The 21,034-nt window shown below is 39.8% G+C and overlaps 1 protein-coding gene across 1 annotated transcript in view; it reads right to left on the reverse strand.

The window, feature by feature from the left end:
• LOC107997257 (serine/threonine-protein kinase NLK2) overlaps positions 1-21,034 on the reverse strand; it is a 180,519-nt gene that overhangs the window by 109,801 nt on the left and 49,684 nt on the right.

The raw sequence follows: 21,034 nt of genomic DNA on the forward strand, positions 1-21,034 counted from the left end.
TAATTTCTAAGTTGCAAATTGTTCTTTTGTTTCGGATTAAAACGGGTAAGTTTGAAAGAATTTCTGAGAAAAAAGTACATTTCAGCAATTTTCTGGTGCGAAAGGAGAATATATAGAAAATTTGTGAGCGAAAAAAGGAGAAACGGAAGGGTTTATTATTCGCGTTATTATTTATAACCAATTTCCGTAACTTATGGACGCCTGTACGTAGGCAATTCGCTCGGACTACGCGCAACGCGTTTTTAATTTCTTCCAAGTTCCTCTTCCGTCAAACTTTCTATTCCAAAATTTTCGAATTAAGAAAGAGACTGTGCTCGGAAATAAATCTGAAACAATGGCTAGACCTTCTAAAATCGAAGAAATAAATTTCGATCCTCGTGTACTCTCTCGATTTAGTTGGATACTTAACTAGATCAATCAGCGTGGAAACAATGTTTGAGTGAAGTGAAGCAAACTTTCTCCACGCGAATAAAGGCGAAGATAAATATAAAAATCGGCGGATCGGCGTGAATCGTACGGGTTTTTTAAAACGAATACAGGGGGAAAGCGAAAAAATAGCTCGTTCCTGCGTCCCAGAAAGAAAGAACGATATCTAGGCCATTATAAATAATTACTACAACATTGTGCTTTGCTCCATCGCCCGCATCTCGTATCTCTTTTAATTAGTCCATTCCGTTTTAACGAGCCATAATCTGTCGGCGCGCGATTATTATTTTTTTTTCTTTTCTTTTCTCCATCATTTCGACGTCCACTTATCGAAGCTATACCAGTCGTAAATAATTATTTCATACGGAAAAGGGGGGCGAAAAAAAGGAAAAACAAGAGAGAAGAATCTTTTTTCTTTTATTTCGTTAATAGTTAATTTAATTTCAAATTGCGAAGAAAAATATACGGTGTAAATATGGTATAGAAATAATTTTTCGAATGTGAAAGCAACATTGCAACGTTGTCAATTTTTACGTTCAATTTTCTTTTTCCCCTCTCGTACACTTCGTATTTATCACGATATCATATAATTAAGTTTTAATACATTCGTTCAATTTTAAAAAAACTGACAGACAAATCTAATAATTATTATAAATCTATCGTTTTTAAACTCGAAAATTTAACACGCTTTAACGAGTGAATAAATTGTCGATTGATCGAATTCAAAAAAAAAAAAGAAAAATTGAAAAAGTTGGTCAATTCATTCGAACGAATGAAACGAATCCATTTTCCATCTTTTACGATGGAAAATCTTAATTTTAAGATCACGTTGTCACGCTGGCTGCCTGCACAGGAATCGGAGCATGATGACGTAAACGCAAATCCGAAGCCCGATCAGGTCAGGATTAACGCGATTATACGATTTTCCAGATATACGATTCTTCGACCCTTTTCGTTATATTCATCGATCGGCTCGCTTTCCATCCCGAATAAATTCTAATTTGAAAATTTTTAATTTCTGAGATGGAGCAATCTAATTAACGCGATTGTACGATTTTCCTCGATGCACGCGCTCGACCGATCCCCTCCTTTTTTCGTCGATATTCATCGATCGTCTCGCTTCGCATTTCGAATAAATTCTAATTCCGAGAATTTTTATTCCGTAGATATTGTTGATCTTCAATTAACGATGAAATTTTTTTGGATGGATACGTGGAAGATATTTTTATTCTGCGATCGATTCTATCGAGTAATATTAGAATAATAAAAGATGCGGTTGAAATAGCACATTCTCTTAACGGATCAACAATTTTATTAATCTTCCGATCCTCTCTCTTTCTATAAAAAGAAAAACTCCAACGACCAAAGGATTCTCAAAAAAGAATCCAATTTCCTATTTATATCTTTCCAAACAACCTATCTTTCTTCCCAACCTCTCCCTTCATTCTTTCTTCTTCAAAAATCACAATTCTATCGATTCCCTAAAACCCTTTCCAACTATACAAAACGTAAAAAAAAAAGAGAGAGAAAAGAAAGAACACAATCAAACTTTTCCCCAACAAAAATTTCTCAAACAGTCCCCCCTTTCGTTTTTAATCCCCGACCTCCATCGATCTCTCTAAATCGAGTTTCCTTTTCACCGATTTTTACCTAGAAACGGGGGAAAAATTTACGCGGGTAGGATAAACACAGCCGAGGCATTCGACGTGGTTCCAACGGACGTTTTCCAACCGGCGGACCCCGGCTCGACGTACCGTAACTGATTTATACACGGTATAACACAGTTTCCCGGCCGGTATATCGCGCGTTTTATTCACTCTTGACGACGACGGTGCTGAAACCGACCGATCTTGTTGGTTTTAGCGGGGGAGGAGGGCGGTTTTTGTTGCCGCGTGCGCGCTTCGTTAACAATATCGTTCCCCATATTTTCCGCGGCCAACGAGTTTTCGTGACCGGTTTTTGACCACATTTTTCCCCTACACTACTGTACCGGGATATTCCAAGTGGATTTCGTCCACAAGTGGCGATGAAACGACGAGCATGGCCCGAGGATCGACGAGATCGGTAAGAAAATTTTATCGAATCTCTTTCCCTTCGTTTCTTTTTTTTTTGTTGAAAAGAATTGGAACTGGATCGGGATAAGACGCGAAGGGAGAGTTTGGGAATTTGAAGTGGAAGGATTTTTGGCTTCTTTTTGTTCCCTTTCGGCTGGCTGGATACGAAAAGTTTTCTCGAGTAACAAATTTGTTTTCAAATGAAATTGCGTATCTTTGTAGAAATTTTTTGTTTTCCCTCGATTCATAAATATATAAATCTAATAGAATTACAAACTCATCCAAAACGATAAAATTCATTTAAAAAATTAATTCTCAAAATTTATAATACCGAATCACGTATCGAAGAATATAAAAAAGAAAAGAATTGCTTCCACAAAAATGCAAACAAATAAAACCTCCCTTCCTCTCTTTCTAAAACCGAGAAATAATCCGCTCCCCCTCGAATGAATCCAACGTGGAAAAAGATGGATCGATATAAATTAACAAAACGAAGGCAAACCAACGTCCCATCATCGTCCGAAACCCGAACAACCCCTTTCCCAACGCACACAGGATCCGATGTACACGCAACGATGGATCGAACGATTCACGGTATCACGGTTAGCTCGGCATGGAAACGCGTCATCCGACACGCATCCACACAAGGTTCTGTTAACCAGCGTGCAATTAGCATATCCTGCGGGCGTGCATAATGCACGCCGCTCGATCGAATCGAGGCGAGGGGAGAAAGCTCGTGGAACGCCAGATGCAGCCGAGGCTGGAGAAAAAATCGAAATTCGTCGACGAAGTAACGACGAAAATTCTTACACGATCACTAATTATAATAATTCGAAGCGTGAATATATCTCGATCAATTGTTTGGACGAGGGATGAAGAAAGATTCGGGTGCAAGTTTATCTCAGAGGATTAAATGATAATGGGTTTATTAGAGAGAATGAAATTTAGCAAGAAGAAATATTTGGGAAAGATGATGGTAGTGAAAATTACAAGAAGAAGAGATTTGAAGAAAATACGTAACGTAAAAAAGGAATGTTCGATCAAACTTGGGAAGAAATTTTTTCAAAAGTGAAATCTCCAAGATAAGTTTCCTAAATAAATACGACATTACAAATGTGATAAATTTTGATTAAAAACAAGAAATATCGAAGGAACAGAATAAACCTTGCAGAACGGAACAACTCATGTATATTACATGCGAGCAATATGAATATTTGCTCGAAAGTGTTACCTCCGCTCATGAATATCCTTCCTCTCCCCCTCCCACTCTACTTTCACTCGTGAATTTTTTCTCTCTCATCCAAGAATAAAAAAAAATCTCCATGACCTTATCTCTCCAACTCGAAGATGGACCGTCATCCTCGATGTTGAATCAATGGAACAATTTCTCTGGACGAGAAGAAGGGAAAAAGAACACATAATTGCACACGATTCGCGGAGAAGGTAAATCGAATCGATCCCTTCCCCTCCCCCGAAAGAAGAAGTTCGGTCAAACGAGGTGTTACAAAGTTGCGCGCGACAAAGAGCGACGGCTATTTTCTTTCACGGACGAGAGGGAGGGAGGCGAAAGGAGGAAAGGAGATGGCGGATGAACGGCTCTTTTCCTTTTCTCGTTCCTCCGCTTCCGTTCTCCACGCGACAAAGCCACGCTTCGATCCTCCGCCTCTCTCGTAATTAGCCGACCCACTTTGCAACGCTGGAATCGCCGCTTTTCTTTCCTCTCTCTCTCTCTCTCTTCTTTTTCCGATTGGAACTGTTCACTTCTTTTTTATTCCAAGGATCATTAGTAGTCGTTTGGATGTAAAACGTGTAACGAAGTCACGCGGAAACATCTTTTCCTGGTAAAAGTTTTCCAAGGTTAATGTTCAGTGGGATAATACGATCGCGTTATTTTCAGCTAATATTAAATGGAATGGATCCCAACGTTGGAAATTTGGAAAGTATCCTCCTTTAATTAACAGTGAACAACCGGCCATTAAATTTTCTCACATTTACAACACGGGCGAACGCAAGTTTGTATTTTAAGAGAGAGAGATATTTAGAGGGTTAATAAAATTGTATTGAAAAACTGAATAATAATTTACAGAAATCAATTAACAATCTAATATAATTAATATCAGATCCAGCCTGTTGAAATGAAACTAATCACTTGTCCAAATTAACGTAAAATAAGCGAGAGGGAGAAAATCTGTGATCGATCCTGTGAAAATCACGTAGTTTCCCATATCGACGTCCAAGATCGAGCTCGTCCCAATAAATCAGCCGTTTTCGATATCGTCTCGCCAATTTCTCGGCGGGGGGCGATATCTCTGGCTGATATCGACCCGTGGACAGAGACGGGCCGGATTCGAGATATCTCGAATCCGTCTGGCCGCCAGTTGGAGCGTAGACAATCGATAACCGAAGCCGACGTTAATCTTGGCCCGATAATTAGGTGCCGCGGCGTTTCTCGGATATTGACTTGCAGACGCCTCGATAGTTTACACGCGTTCACGGACGGTTTCGAAATGTCGTCGCCGACACGCTCGTCGAGAATCGATTCTCCCCTTCTCTCCCTCTCTCTCTTTCGATTATTAATTCCTATTCGACGCCCTTTTTTTAGTTCGATCAGATTAATTTCGTATGCGACTTTTGGAGAGAGAGATTAGAAGAGATAAAAATTTGGATATTCTCTATAATCTTGAATTATTTTTAGAAGACGATATGCACTCAACGTGGATCGTATAAATTAAGAATAATCGGGAAGATTTGTAAAATAAAATAATTAATAATTAATAAATTAATTTCACTCACTCTTTGCACCTGTTGCGATTCTCGATCGATCGAGAAGGATTCGTTTCCGCTTTGATCTCGATCGGCAAAAGGAAAAAAAAAGCGAAGGAAGACAAAAAGGGGGAAGGGAAAAAGGGAGGGTACGTGGAAAATGTCGGCCCGAATTCCGGACGAGTTTCGACTGGACAGTTTCCCTCCTCCATTGACGGGCCGCCAAGCGGAAATGAAAACTTTGTTTACCGTGTCCTCGCTAATTACTCGGCCGATCGTCGAGTACAAACCGAAAGGGGGCCGCTGTCGAGGATTTTACACGCGGAAAAGCGCTGGCCGGGCCGTGAATTGTAACCCGTGAAATCGATGCTTGGTGACACGAATAAATAAGTTTGTCGAATGGAGGAGAGGATCCGAGCAATACGAAGGGAGGGGGGAGTTAGTTGAAAAATTGGTTCAATTTTATTTCGGCTAATACGAGAAGATTCGACCCGTAAATATTTCAGCATCGTTTTTTTTTTAATCTATCTCGTCAAAATACGATACAGAAAAGTATTACCGATACGAATAAATATTAATTTACAAAATCATGAATAACAAAGTAGAAACAACAAATATCACTGCTCAAAGCCAAAACAAAAGATCTTATCCAAACACCCTCCTCCGTTCCAATTTGAAATTCCAATTTTCTACTAATAAAATCACCATTCCGCGCAATCCGACAAATAACCCGAGCCAAACCAAATAACTCTCCCTCTCTCTCTCTCTCTCTCTTCCCACGAGACACCAAAAAAAAAAAAACCAACGCCAACGCGCCGCGTCGAATCGCATCAAGGAATAAGCCGAGACAAAGCGTACCTAACGAGAAGACCGATCGAATCGAATCTCTCTCCAAGTGTTCGCGCCAATCCTCGTAAAACCCAAAAACCGTTTGGAAAAAAAATCTTTCGAACGTGCAACGAATCACCGCATCACTCCTCCCCCCGCGAAAACGACCTTAGCCTCTCCTCCTGCCCCAACGAACGAGGAAAAGAAAAACGAGAGGACGGCGTGGAAACGATGAAAAATGTCGCGTGCAAAAGTCGTGTCGGCACGAATTTCGTTTTCGAAACCGATGACAAATGATGATGACGACGGCAACCGGTCCCTCTTCGCCCCTCTCTCCCTCGCCGCCTCCTCCCCCTCCACCGATATTCGCGTCTCCCTCGCGCGAGCCACCGATCGCGGCCTCTCCCTCCCTCCCCATAAGAGGTTACCATGACGACAAGGACACCCCGTTTAGGCAGAGACGACATGCGCGGCTGAAAGAAGCCCGGGTTCGATCGCGCCACCCCCCTCGATTCATCTCGATTCCTTTTTTCCCGCCTCGTTTCCCGCCACGCGATCGTCTCCTCTCGAGGAAATTGCGCCACACGAGATGGTGGGATTTTATTTTGGTTTTGCTCTTAGTTTCGATTTTGGTCGAGGAGAAAAAGGGGTGGGTGGAGAGAGGATTCTTTCTGAGAGAGGGGAGGAAGTTGATTTTCTTTGGTTATATATATATAAATTGTGGGAAATGTTAAGATTTGTTGTCAGCAGGAAAATCGGGTGGAAAGATTTTTCAGAGGTTGTGAAGCGAGGTTTTTCTCTTTTCGTTACGAAACGATTGAAATACGATGAGGTGAAAGGAAAGAAGGGTTATATATTTCGCTTATTGTTAGACGTAAAAAGGAGAAAGGATTTTTTTTTAAGAGGAACTTTTGAGATCGTGGAGGAGGGAAAATATTGAGATATTTCATTACTTTATAGTAAGGTTTTGGTTTTAGTATGAAATATCAAAATGTGATGAGACGAAGAATGAAAGAATATAGAGTAGAGACGTATGTATCATTTTAAGAGAAACCTGAAAGAGTTGCATTAAAATAAGAGCTCTTTTTTAGAGGGAGAATATTCTTTTTATCGAATATTCCACGATGAAATGCTCAAAATGTAATAAATATAATAACAATATATAAATACTTCGAATCGAGTAATAATGGAAAAGAAATTTAAAAGAAGAAAGAAAATAAAATATCTTTCACGTCAATTAGGAAAATATATGAAATTGTATTTCGAATAACGGTTAAGTGAAGGAACGTCAATCACCGCGTAATTCTTATCAATATCACGTTCAACAGGTACATCACATTGGATTAATATAAATTTCACACATCGACGAGAACAGATATCATAAACCGCGGCGATAAATGTCTGGGAATTAATCACCACGCGAATTCCGCGAATACCGTCTCTTTCACGACACGTCTCTTTTTTACGATTCCTCCTCCACCTATCGTATAATTGATAATTTCGAATTTTCTCTCTCGACCTTGATATACAGACAAGAAGAAAATTTACGAAACGTGATAAAATGTGAAACACCTATCATATTTTTCCAAAATCCAACATCCATGGAAGACGCGACATAAATTAAATCAAGGAAATTAGAAGCTTTGTCGATAGCTTTAACTAATCCTAAATCTATCATGATAATGCAAAGATTAAACGCGTCTGTATAATAATAATAAAAAAGAAACTGTCGTCCCTTCAACGATCCCCCATAAATAGATGGATTCGAAGATCGTGAGATCACCCTACGATAACCTTGTGACCCGGGGACAAAACGGGACTCGACGATGCAGCGAGAAAATTTGGCGATCGTCCAACGAATTGGATACACCTTCGCGCGTTGCTCCACTTCCTTCGAGACCAACGCGGTTAATTGATTTTCCCTGTATCGCCTCGAAAACGCCGCACTTACTTCCCCGCATGCACATGCATCTTTTTCCACCGTAGCTTTCCATTCGTTCGAGGGAAAGCGTGAGCGGTTTTTCACGCGCGGAATGGTTATAAATTTTGAGGGGAGCGAGGGAGGTTGGAATTAATGAAATCGCAATGCTGTTTTTCCACGGGTCACGAGGTTTTCCCCTGGTTTCGAGGAATATATATATATATATATACATATACACTGGTTTCCTCTCAAGATGTGCACACGGGAGGAAAAATCGATCGAGGGTCGACTAAAGGGGTAGCGATGGGATCGAGCCGAATACATTTTCCACGAGAATTGATTTTGAAAAAATTCTTGGTTGTACAATATAAATATAAAGTACGTTTAAAAATACATCTTATTCCGTACAATTAATCCAAGTTAATGATAAAACACGCGTTTTCTGAGATTCGGTTTCATTTAATAGAAGTATATCGTAGGACTCGAGAATCTCTTATGAAGCGTTATGAGAATTAAAAATAATATATACATATATATATATTTCAGACTTTGGAAATTAACTTCAAGCTTGAAGAACGTGTTCAAGCTCGCTCGCGATACGCTCGAGCCCATCGCTAGCAAAGCGCGCGAACGAGAAATCGTGGAGGAGATCCTCGAGCGCGATAAAAATATAACGGCCGAGCGATTTCATCGCGCTGCTAAACAACGTGTGTATCGAGTGATCGATCGGTGGATGCACGGCCACCCTTCTCCGCGCCGGGGGAAGATATACTTACGGAAGTGGAAATCGATTGGGAGAGAACGAAGGGGGGAAAAAAGGTCGAAGCACGGGTGTTAAAGGTGAACGTTTTGGCGGATAAATTGAAACAGAAATCGCGCAACGCTCCAGACGCTGTTTCGTTTTTCCGCGGCGGATATTGTTAACCCTTGATAAGCTCGTCATAAATAAGCCCGCGTTAAACTTTGATGGTTACGTGTTCGAAGTTGCTTGCTTTTCGATTTTTCTTTCTTTTTCTTTTTTTTTTTACGTGTGTAAATTTTTTTGATTCGACAGAATTACGATTAATTTGCGAGAATGAAGCGCTTCGTTTGTACAAATGAAAAAAAAAGAAAAAGAAGAAATACGCACGCTATTAAATCTCACAAGATTTTTAACCGAATCATTCGAAGAATGAAGATTGGAAGATTTGGAAAGATTTAGAATAAGCTGATATGACAGATGAATATATATTGATTGACACGTTAAATATATCCTTCTCAACGCGTGTAATTAAAAAAAGATAAACTGCAGAGATCATTAACCCTGAATTAATCCCCGGAGGGTGACGAACCCCTGTTTATACGTTCAACAAAATCCAATAAAACTAATTGGCGTGTTCGAATTCACGTGTAATTTGTTTCAAATGGGGGAAAAAAAAAAAATCCAATTCTAATTCCAATTTAGTTAAACGATGGTGTACCCGATAAAATGATAAAATAGGGTTAAGATTTAAAAGAAGGAAAAACGTCTTCGATGGTAGAAAACAAAGAAAACGCGAGTTGAATGATCGATAATGTGTGTGAAATTTATCAAATTCGCGACGAATGGTTAACAGAGAGGGATACGAAACGTTCGAAATAGTTAATGTCGGGATATCGGGATTGTTGTTTTGACGCAACACGGATAATATTGGATCAGTAGCTGGCATTTAATTGTGGTCGATTTAAAATCGAGGCTCTCGATTCGACGTGCCGTACGTATAAATACGTAAATTCGCGCCGATTCAAACGCGTAATCATTATTCTAATTAATTATTGACGTCGAGGAACGAGCTGCTAATCGAGCCGGATTATATACACCGATAAATCTTATTCGTCGCACGTTATTCGTGTACACATTCCTTCCTAAAAGGAATTTTAGCAATTTTTTATTTTAATTGGGAACGATAACGTTGTTTTTCTTTTCTTCCATTTTATTTTTCAATTAAAAATGGACAAGATTTTCGAAGGTTTCCGACACAGAAGACGACGTACATTTAAGCGAACGAAATATGATAAACATCGAAAAGACGTATTCTTACGTGACGTGAAACGCGATAACGTATTACGTTTCTAATACCGGAATCATTATTAAACTTTGCCAATTCTAAAATCTTCCACTCATAATATTTCAAACTTCTTCTTACGTAACTTCTTATGTCCACGAATTACGAGTATACTGATTTTTGCTCTTGAAATTTTTCAACGAATCTATTTCAGATTTCTTTTTTTTCCTTCTTTTCTTTTCAATCTCCAAAAAAAGTTGGTTCCTTGCAGAAAAATTATCTCATCGATTGTAACGTGTAGTATAAAACGAGAGAACGTTACGGATATTTCCTTCTGAGAGAATTCTCCAAATTCTGAAATTTCGCGAAAAAATGGATGGATCGTTAAGAGAGTTACAAGCGATTCCATTAAGCGACAAGCGTTTTCCAACAAGAATAGTCGGTACATTACCAACTGGCTCAGTGAATGAATCAGAGTGTATTTTCTCGGAAATGTTAGAACCGTTCGTGATGCTGCTTACCTGAAACAAAGAAGAAGGGAAATCGTAAAGTATCAAATGCGAACGATGATATTTGAAAGAAAGAAATTTCCAAATTTTATCCCGCGTTAACAATTTATTGGGATAATACGATATCGATGATACGAGATCAAGCATTAGAAAAATTCACTTCGTTTCGAAGACGGTTTGGCAAAAAGATATCAATGGAAGGTTTAACGAGGGCCACCGCGGTAATAAAATAACAACGAAGGTGTGGAAACGTTGCTCGCAGCGGAAAATCGATGGAGAGATAAGTAGGAAGGAAGGGGGGAGGTTCTAAAGACAAATTGATCCATTGTCCTTTCACTTTCTTCCACCGGTCGAAAGTGTATCATTTCCTGCCGTTGAACGGAAATTGTTGCAATTTCACGAACGCGGGGAATCGTGTTTGGGAAAAACTGTGACTTCCTGTAACGAGGAAATACCTGTTCGAGAAGTATCGAGCAAATTCGTGATCCACTCGTGAGACTCGAATCGATCGAAAATTCCGGAGAAATAAAGAAGAAATAATTATTTCGCGATGCTTAATTTCGAATTATCCAGCGTCGTGAGGTAAGCAATACTCTTTCTTTCCAAATGGGAAGCTTCGATATCTTTCTTTATTCATATTTTAATTTCCAGAGATTCGAGAAAACGAGGTTGAAAAATATTGGAGCATCCCTCTTTCTCCCCTCGTCTGAAAATTTGATCACGAGTTTCGATCCAACCTTTAAATTTCTTTCCAAAAGTGTTTATAGTTCCTCCTGGCTAATGTCGTTAATACAGGCCGGCCGTTCGATGATCATGGCAAATGGGAGCAATTTTCTTCTATCCCTCCTCGTAAACGAAACTTCGCTTCGAACCTAACTTTGCCAATTTTTTCCCCCGTTTTTAAAACGAAAGTACCCGTTTAATATCGGCGCGTTTAAGCCCCGGATCTTGCTAGTTTTTTTTTTAGGAAAATACGCTTCTTTCTCTCAGTCAACGTGGAAATTTAACTCGTCAATGGAGATGAAAGCCTCTATAAAGACTTTAACAAAAATCGAGAATTGAATTTATTATTAAAAGATATCGTAATGAAACTCAAACTCTTGATCAATTTAATTTTCCATCGATATTCTTATTATTTTATTTTTTATTGTCTTTATTGTCGCACTCATCGAATCGGAAACTCGCGTAAGAGTGTCACTCACGCGAAATTGAAAAAGTAAAATCGAAAAGTAAAAATCGATCTGGAGGAGGATCTCCTCCGTTTCTCCTTTCGTTTCGACGCGCTTAATAAACGAATAAATGAATAAATTTGGCCGGCTAGACCCGAGCTAGCCCGCTCGAGCAAACAAGAGCGGGGCGATGGCCGTTATGCAACCGAGCTGAAATATTTCGCTATCCATTAACCTTTATCACTGCTACGTCACCGGTATACACGCGACGCGTTCCACCACTATTAAAGAGTTGCATTCCTTCCTCGGCCGCAATGCAGGAATTTTTCGCGGCAGAAAAAATTACAAGCCGTTAAATTTCTTCCCTTTCTCGCTCGCTCGATGCTTCGAAGAAAAAAAAAAAAGGAAGGAAGAAATATTCGCGAATATCTATCCTCGTGAATATTTTGCGAATCGAAAAAAAATTGAAAAAGAGACGGGAAGTATCGATGATTCTGTTCGAATCTATATTTGAAAAGAAGAGAAGAAAGTGATTATTTAATTAATCTCTCTATAAACGATTGGAATAATGGAGTATTACGTTCCACAACGCTTGGAAAATTGTTTCATTCCCCAGAACTTCGATACAAGATTTTAGGCGAAGAATCGACGAATCGCTTAAACAGTCCAATCCGATCGATTTCTTAATTAATCCACGAATCTTGGAAAGAATGGCGGGAAGCTGCCCTTGGAAATTGAAGCGAGATGTATCCATAAGGCGGTGTGTAGTCCCGATCGATGGCGATAAGAAAGCCGGTCGAGGGTGCAGATTTCGAGGGGAGAAGGAGGAGGAAGATGGGAAGGGAGGATGGAGAGGGAGCGAGAAGGAGGCGAGACACCCTTTCGCCGGCAAAATGGCCGAGGAGAAGCTGGCGAGTTTCAGTTTCATTTTCGAGAGGACGCCGCCCCATCGACCCGTCTGGACTCTCGCCGGTCTTTCGTTTGTCGCTACACACCGGCGGGGGTGGAACGGGGTATATGATTGTTGTAGGGGTGTTGCTCGTTTCGAGGCCTCTATTTTTCTTTCTTTTTTTCCCTCCCCCTTGTAATATCGATGTGGGTTGCGGTCGAATCTTTGATCGTTTCGATTCGTTTGATTCGTTTATTCGAGGGATGGAATTTTTATCGCGATTGGATTAAAATATTTGGCGAGATTGGGGGTGGATTAAATTGCCCGCGTGAAAAATGAAATCTCCGTGCGCGAATTATGGGTGTTGCAAAGATCATTTAGACCGATTTGTGAATAATAATTGTATAATCTAGATTTTTATTTACCTGAGCTTTTTTCTTGGTTTTCACAAAGGTATATATATTGTCATCTTCTTTCTCTTTTTCCTTTCAATAATTTAAAACTGACCGATTATTCTTGGATAGAATAGAAAAAACAATTTCAACTACTTTTCCCTTTCTTTTTTTCTTTTTCCATCGAAACGAATCAAAAACCGTCTCGGAAAAATTAAGGAGAAGGAGTACGCGATTAGGAAAATGGTGGCGAAACGATCGATGCTCAGGCTCGGCCTCGTGTATCGCGCTCGAATTTCAAAGTTTGTTCGCGCCAACTGGGGCAGAAATTCCGATAAGAGGGAAATTCTCGGCCTAATGCGTTTTCAATTCCCCCTCCCCCCCTTATGAATATTCGCGCGTACCAATACTTTGCTTGTCCGATCGCGTGCCCTTTCTTCGGATGTTCTCGAACCACGTGCTGCCAATCGATTCGTTCGTTTTATCAGTTCGTCATTTATCCATTCAATATAAGAATGGAAACCAATAAATAACCGATAATAACATTACTTGAACGAATCTCGATCCGACTGAAAATTTTCGTTTCGATTCGTAGAGGATCTACGATCGGAATTACTTGGATGACACGAATCTTGATTGAAAATTTTCGAAGATCGTAATGCGTTAAGAAAAGAAACGAGAAATGAAACGATTAAATAATAATGGAAACCAATAAATAACCGATAATAACATTACTTGAACGAATCTCGATCCGACTGAAAATTTTCGTTTCGATTCGTAGAGGATCTACGATCGGAATTACTTGGATGACACGAATCTTGATTGAAAATTTTCGAAGATCGTAATGCGTTAAGAAAAGAAACGAGAAATGAAACGATTAAATAATAATTTTTCGAGAATCCCCGACAAAATTCTTCCCCCCCACAAAATTAACATCGATGTATCGGGGCCATTTTCTCTTGTCTTTCCCGAGAATCCATAAATATTCATCCCCGCGTGGACAAACGGTTTGTATTTAAATCGATATCGAGCAGGTTCCTTCGAGGTAGCCGTGAATTGGGTTTCGGATTATCAAATTCCGTTCGATTCCCTCCTCGCGAAATGGCTACCGCGATCTTTCTTCTACCCTTTTGTCTTTCTTTCTTTCTTTCTTTGAAGAAGCTCGTTCGGGTCGAGAAATCGGAACGACGACCTCGAACGATCGCGGCTGCTGCGCGCGGTCGTCGTCGCATTGCTTTTAAGGAATTTCATTAAATCTTCCCACGACTGGGTTAAAAAAAGGAGGACGTGGAGCGAGGCGAGGCTTTTTAGCAAGCTGAAGATCGCCCATTTGAAATGCCAATCGATTATCTTTTTTTTTTTCTTTCTGAGAAAGAAACGCGAGTCCGAAAATTTGGCGAAGGGTGAGAAGAGGGCGGAAGAGGATGTTCGAATCGATCGATTCGAATCGTTTCGTAGAGATATTGAAAGCGCGACAAAGTTTTCTTTTCGTTCAAATTTAAAAACTCTGATTTTCGAATCTGTTTATGCCATCCCCATCTTCCGTCAAAATCGATTTATCGACCCCTACAAAAGAATAAATTCGTGCAACAAAGCGAAAAATTCGAAAAATCAAACTGTTCTATTTTTTCTCCCCCCATCAATATCTGCCGAAACTATCGACAGGTTTTCCTTCCTTCTTTTTTTTTTTTACACGCCGCTATATTTAAATCTCCACGGATGTATTCAAAGAGACGCGGAAGATTGTGTATGTGTATGTGTGTACGTGTGCGTGTGAATTCCACGCAACGACTAAAAAACAGTCGCACGCGTTAAAAGTGACTTTCTCGTCTCGTCGTGATTAAAAAAAGAGAAGGAGAGAGAGAGAGAGAGATAAAACGAGTAACGGTGGACGTTTGCATCGACTCGATCTCTTTAAAAAAAAAAGAGAGAGAAAAAAGGAGGAAAAAATAAACGTTAATCAAACATTCGAAGAAATTTGCCATCGCGTAAATTTATGATTAAATAGAGAAATAATAGAGAAATGGAAGGAAAAGGAATGGAATTTCACCGATCCCTTTTCTCAAATAAAATCCGTGCCATATTTCTTTCGTAACGATCGATAACTCGTGTGAAATACCAGGCTACGGTTGACCAATCGAGAGTAATAGAATTTGCAAAAATTTGACGAGAAAATTTCGCTGACTAAAATGTGTCACGTATATATATATTTTCACGATGAAACTTTGATATAAATTCGGAATACTAACTTACGTTACACCACAGAGATATAACTCGTTACATTCTCGATTTACCGCCATATTTTTCGATATATATATAGTTTATCAGGAGCTCGAGGATTCTCTCAGGTTAGTGGGACAGTTTTACGAGACTCCTGGTAACCTTGATTTATTAAGAAGCTCGTCTGGGAATCCAAGGATTGCCGCTTCGCCAGGGCGATCATTTCATTCAATTCGAACGATCTCTTACTTCTCGATTTACTTAATCCAAACGTTCTTTCACGATTTAAGGAGAATATCTGAAACTTTCCCGCTTTCCATCCGGGAACCTCTGAACTTTCCTCCTATAAAGCATAAAGATTAACTTTCGATCGGTGGTAAAAAATATTCGAGAGTAATTTGATATTAAGGAGATTTCCTTTCTTCCTTTTTCTTTGAATTCTTCAACGAGATTCTTCGTGATACGGATGTATAATTTTATTGCGAACTAATTAATTAACTTCTTTTTTTTTTTTTTTACAGATTTCAGGATTCCAGTATATCGAGCACGATGTTCGTCAATTGGGATTAATTAATTTGTGCCGCTCTCGTGTTCTTCTATTTTGTGAATTACAACATTGTGTGAATCATAGTGACAATGAGTCATATTAAATGGCGTGAATCAACGAGAGCAGGTTTGTATCACGAGCGAACTCGATGTTTTGTTTCTCGTATTATTATTATTATTATTATTATTATTATTATTATTATTATTACTATTATTAAAATAATAAATAATAAATAATCTGTTATTATTATAGGTGACCGATCATTATAGAAAAGGGATTAAATTTCAACGAATTGCTTGAATTATATCGGCACCATTGTACCATTTCATTCATTATTAAATTACAGAGTAACGGGCATTTGTTGACAACTTTTGCGATTAATCAAGCTTCCATATGTCGCAAATAAATACATTTGGTCATATCGATTTATATCGATATACGATTCGTATAATATTTACGTAATAAAGGAATAAGGATTAGAATTGAAATCTAAATATTGCTACGAATTAATTGCTATTAAATTATACATATAACACATTCGATCGTTAATTAAATTATTAAAATTCAAATGTTTGTGCGTCATCAAACGAATTATTATTTCGAATTAATTACGATCGGTGATTGAAAAGAAGAGGCTGGATTGGATCAACATCTGGAAGGAAATTTAATTTCGGATAAGCAAGTGACGCGATATGTAATCAGAACTCCCCCGTTCAACGTTGAACGTAACTTACTGGGCGAGCATGACTTACGCCAAGCTATAACAGGAGATTAGCAAAATGTATCGTTTATCAAGAGGGTTGGGCTTAAAGTGACCCCTGGTCTAGCATAACCTACGTTTAACGCGGCCCCACGCCTTGAATAATCCACTTCTAATATGAAAGCTTGGCCTAAGCTTAATCGTCCCTGATCGTACACCTCGAACTTTGCGAGATGAAAGATATCGAAATCTCTCCTCTTGATTGGATTTTTATGCAAAAACAAATTTTTCCGGACAACGCGTTCCGATTAAAAAATTCGAAAAGTAATTTTAATTCCAAATTTGCCGGCCAAAAGAACGAGCTCAAAGAACATTTTTTGAGAAAAAAAAAAAAGGAGGTTTTATATACGCAACTCTCGACTGAATAAACAAGGGAACGAGTGGACGCAAGATTATTTTATAAAAAGAGAATCGAAAATGAAGAATAAAATTTTTTCCATTTCAAATTTTGTTTTCGAATCGAATTTGAAATAATCATTTGGAATTATGAATTGGACGACGTTTGATAAAAAGCTGAAAACGAGGTTTCAAACGGAAAAAATTATATTCCTTCGTTCGTATTCTTCGGTTCGATTCGAAGATTAAAAAGAAGAGAAAAGACAAAATCGAATTAAGATATTAACGCTTTGATAGAATCTTTTTTTCTTTTTTTTTGGTAACTTTTATACTCGAGTTTACGAAAATTATTACGAACTTTACGATTCAATCTTGCCTCTTCCATTCGCGACAACAAATTTATATAAATCGTATTAAGAACGATGTTCCACCGGTTCCACCGGTCTCGGATTAATTCTATTACTACGCAAGATTCTTTCGACAAGATAAAGATCGAAAATATCGGTTTTCACGCATATAAATGACGTGTCTGATTAATTCTGGCCCACATTATTCGAAACGTCTAGTTTTCGAGAAAACTTGAAGTTCTTCTTCCGTGTAACAGACACACACATCCACGTTATTCTCTCTATATGAGCTTCTCTGAATGGTGGACAAAACTGAATACTCCGAATAAACTAAAACCACCTCTTTATCTATTATCCAAGACCCAAGAGACTCGCATAAATACGGACGAACGTACCCTTAATTTTCCCCGATCAAAATGAAAAAGAAAGGAAATTTAAAAGATCCGTCTCCACCGCCGTTGAAAAAAATTAACTGGCCAAAAATTTCGCTCGAATCTATTAAAACGATTTGAAGGATCGATTCGATCGATCATTTTCTCTCGGAGAATTGCGCTGTGCACTCTTACTCGGGATTATCGAAGCAAGTTTTCGTTATTCTTTCAAGTTGGCTGCCCGATTCGAGGCGCGGCACGCGCGCAGGTGGCGCGAAATATCGGCGCGCGCGTTTTCACGAGCGAGCGAGGTTCCAGCGGTGGCTGGAACAAGAATGTGGCCACCACCACGGCACACTTGAGCGGGCCGAGAGTTCCGAAATAGCCGCCAATCGGAGTCCACCGGTACTGGTTTGGCTCATTCAACCTATGTCCAGGTCACCACCGCCGCGCGGTCTTCGACTTTTACGGCTCTCCCCTCTCGCGAGGAGAGCGCAACAACCATTCCTCTCTCTCTATCGATTATATCTCGAAATTTCGAAGAACGATTTGTTCGTATTTCATCGTTTGGAGAATTGAGAGAAACTTGGAGAGAGGAATTATAGATTGGATTTTGTTAATTGAAGGAAACGAGGAGGATAGGATAGATTAATTCTCGTCAAAATTCGAGAAATTATGATACGTTTCTCTAAATTCTTTCAAACGCGATTCTCGTACTTCCGCGTACGAGATCAATTATGCAAGTATTACGAAATTCGTATCGGAGATCGTAACCTTGTAATTAGATATCGAATAGTCGGGATCGTTTTTTCTCGCTTCCAGGAACGCGAGATGATTACGCGATAATTCTCGCAGAATCACGGACCAACCTCTGGATCCGGATGGGGGAAAAATGAAGAACAGCCGCGAGATGATGTAACCGAAGAATTCCTCGAGTTCCAATTAACGAAAAACCCAACTCTCCTTAATCTTAATCGTTTTTCTTTTCCTCCAGGCATTCGATTCAAACTATCAGATTCTGAGTTCGATGACAATTGTAATAGGAATGAATTCTCGAACGAATCCATATGCTTTCTGAATCTTTAAAAAAGTTCGTTTTTTGCGTAGGGATATAAATAAAATGTAATAATAAAATCCCTCGGCAAACCGATTTACGACTCGCCCCCAACAAAGTTTTCTCGAGTTTTCCCGAGTTAATTAATTAATTAATCCCCTTCTTCCCGATAAAGGCTCGCGTGAGCCTCTCGATAAGTCGACCACGGCTCACGAAACGTGGAAATATGAAAGGCAGGAATCGTGTAATATTTCTCGCTTATGCGACTCTGCACGCACCGGAAGTGGCGATAACCGCGGAGGGAAGGAGGAGGAGGAAGAGGAGGGGGCTTCGAAATCGCGCCAACGACGAATGACTCCTCTCGCACGCAACGAGCGCGAATAAATTTTCATCTACCAAGAAACGCGATATAATAACTCGTTCCTCGATCGATCTCTCCGATGATAACATCGAACGATCTGGAAGATATTTCAAACAGATTCGTATTGCAATTGTGGGCGAATTATTTATAAACAATAATAACACACGAATCCATCGAACTCGAAATGAAACGGGTTCGTTTGCTTACGACACGGGAAGCGTAGTCATTGGCACGATCGTTAAGAAGAGGAGGAGGAGGAGGAGGAGGATATCGAGGAGAATGATCCGGCGAGCCCCGCCCAGGGCTGATATTCTGCAGCAGCGGTGGTTGGAACGGACCTCCGTCGTCCCGTTTCGACGTTCACCACCGCGTCACTGGTCAGCTTCGCGCGAATATTGTCCAGCGATTGACCCTGAACCTCGTACCGTTACGATCAGCTGCCAGCTACACACCTGCTGCACGCCGATCCGTGATTAGCCACGATTCTCGGAGAAGTTACGATCACGAATAATTTTCTTGCGATTTTTTGCCAAATTCTTCTCTCAGACGCGAAATATTTCCTCCTCGCCTTGTGACAAACTGAAATTTAATTCTTTCCACAATGTGAACAGTACTCGAGAAAGTCACCCTATTTTCTTTGATTGCATTTATTGGAAAAATATTGCTCGAAACGGTCACATTTAATTACACTTTGGAATGAAATAACATTACGGAATACGATAACATACCACGATAACTCCAATCGCTCGTCACAATACATCTTTTATGCAGAGTAACAAAGAATTAAAAATCCAAAGTGTCACAAACGACCCCCTCTTGCATCTCCCTCGCGAAATATTCTCTGTTCCATCTCTCGGGAGACGATCGACGACCGATCATCCAGAAAATCGGGTTGATGAAGCTGTTGGTTTCGCCGGAGATCGGGTCCAGAGATGCACGTAAGCACGGTTGGTTAACTGATTTTAGCGCACTTCTCTAATGCAACTCGTGGCAGGAGGTTGTACAAGGGGGTTAAGCTGCGTTCGCTTAGCCAGGAGAGGAATCCTGCGGGAGGAATAATTTATAGCCTGTGTAATCTATGCATAGGGAATTCCGCGTCTAAAATAACTCACGCCTAGCAGATGCTCGAGGGGAGGAGGGAGAGAGAAAGAGGGGGGATGCGTGTCCTGGCCCATAATATACAGAGAAACGGATCCTGCGCGCAATGCACGGATGGAACTCGCGTTCGGTTTGGATCTTGGAGTAATTGATGAACGGGATAACTCGTCGATAATAAATACGAGCATGCTCGTGCATCTCCCTCGCATCAGGTATCTGTGGTGGTTATTTCGAAACGTGGAGTGACCCGGACGAAGCGAAGGAGAGGTCGATCAGGAGAGAGATTTCGAAGGGTATTTCGTAGTTTCGTTTGTTATCTATGGTAGGATGAGGCTGTAAAACCGATAATATAGAAAGTTTCTTTTTTGGTGTCTCGATAAAAGCGCGATAAATTTCATAAATATTATTACTTTGTTAAAATTAAGAACCGGAGAGGAAAGCGGAAATTATAAAATTGTTGCTCAAATTCCTCCATCTCGAAGTTAAATGATGTTACGTCTCTGGTAAAGAAATCTTTACTCGCTGCATAGATGCGTAATAATATAATTTTACGTGAATTTATACACACTTGTATTGATTTATCCATACTTTAATTCGATAAGGTAATTTAGAAACACAAGATTTCTTCGTACGGCGTAAAGAAGAAACTAATTTCACAGTTATAATCGCAAACCGTATCAGGATATATCAATTCCACCAATTCAACACGCGACGTCTATTAAAATTCGAAAATTTCTGTTTAAAATTCGAGACTGGTTTCGAAACTTGGAGCGCGTGGAGGAAGGTGGAGGAAAAATTGGAAAACGAATGGGAAAGCGAGGGTAAAAGAGGATCTGACTCATCGATACACGTGGCGAGAGGCTTGAGCCGGTATCAGTGATAAGCCCGGAACACGTATGGGCCGAGATAAACGGCTTTTCGATGCGTTGTCCTCGAGATAACCGTACAAAATTCCTTTTCGAGAT

This window comes from Apis cerana, linkage group LG3 (assembly GCF_029169275.1).
Source record: "Apis cerana isolate GH-2021 linkage group LG3, AcerK_1.0, whole genome shotgun sequence".
NCBI lineage: Eukaryota > Metazoa > Arthropoda > Insecta > Hymenoptera > Apidae > Apis > Apis cerana.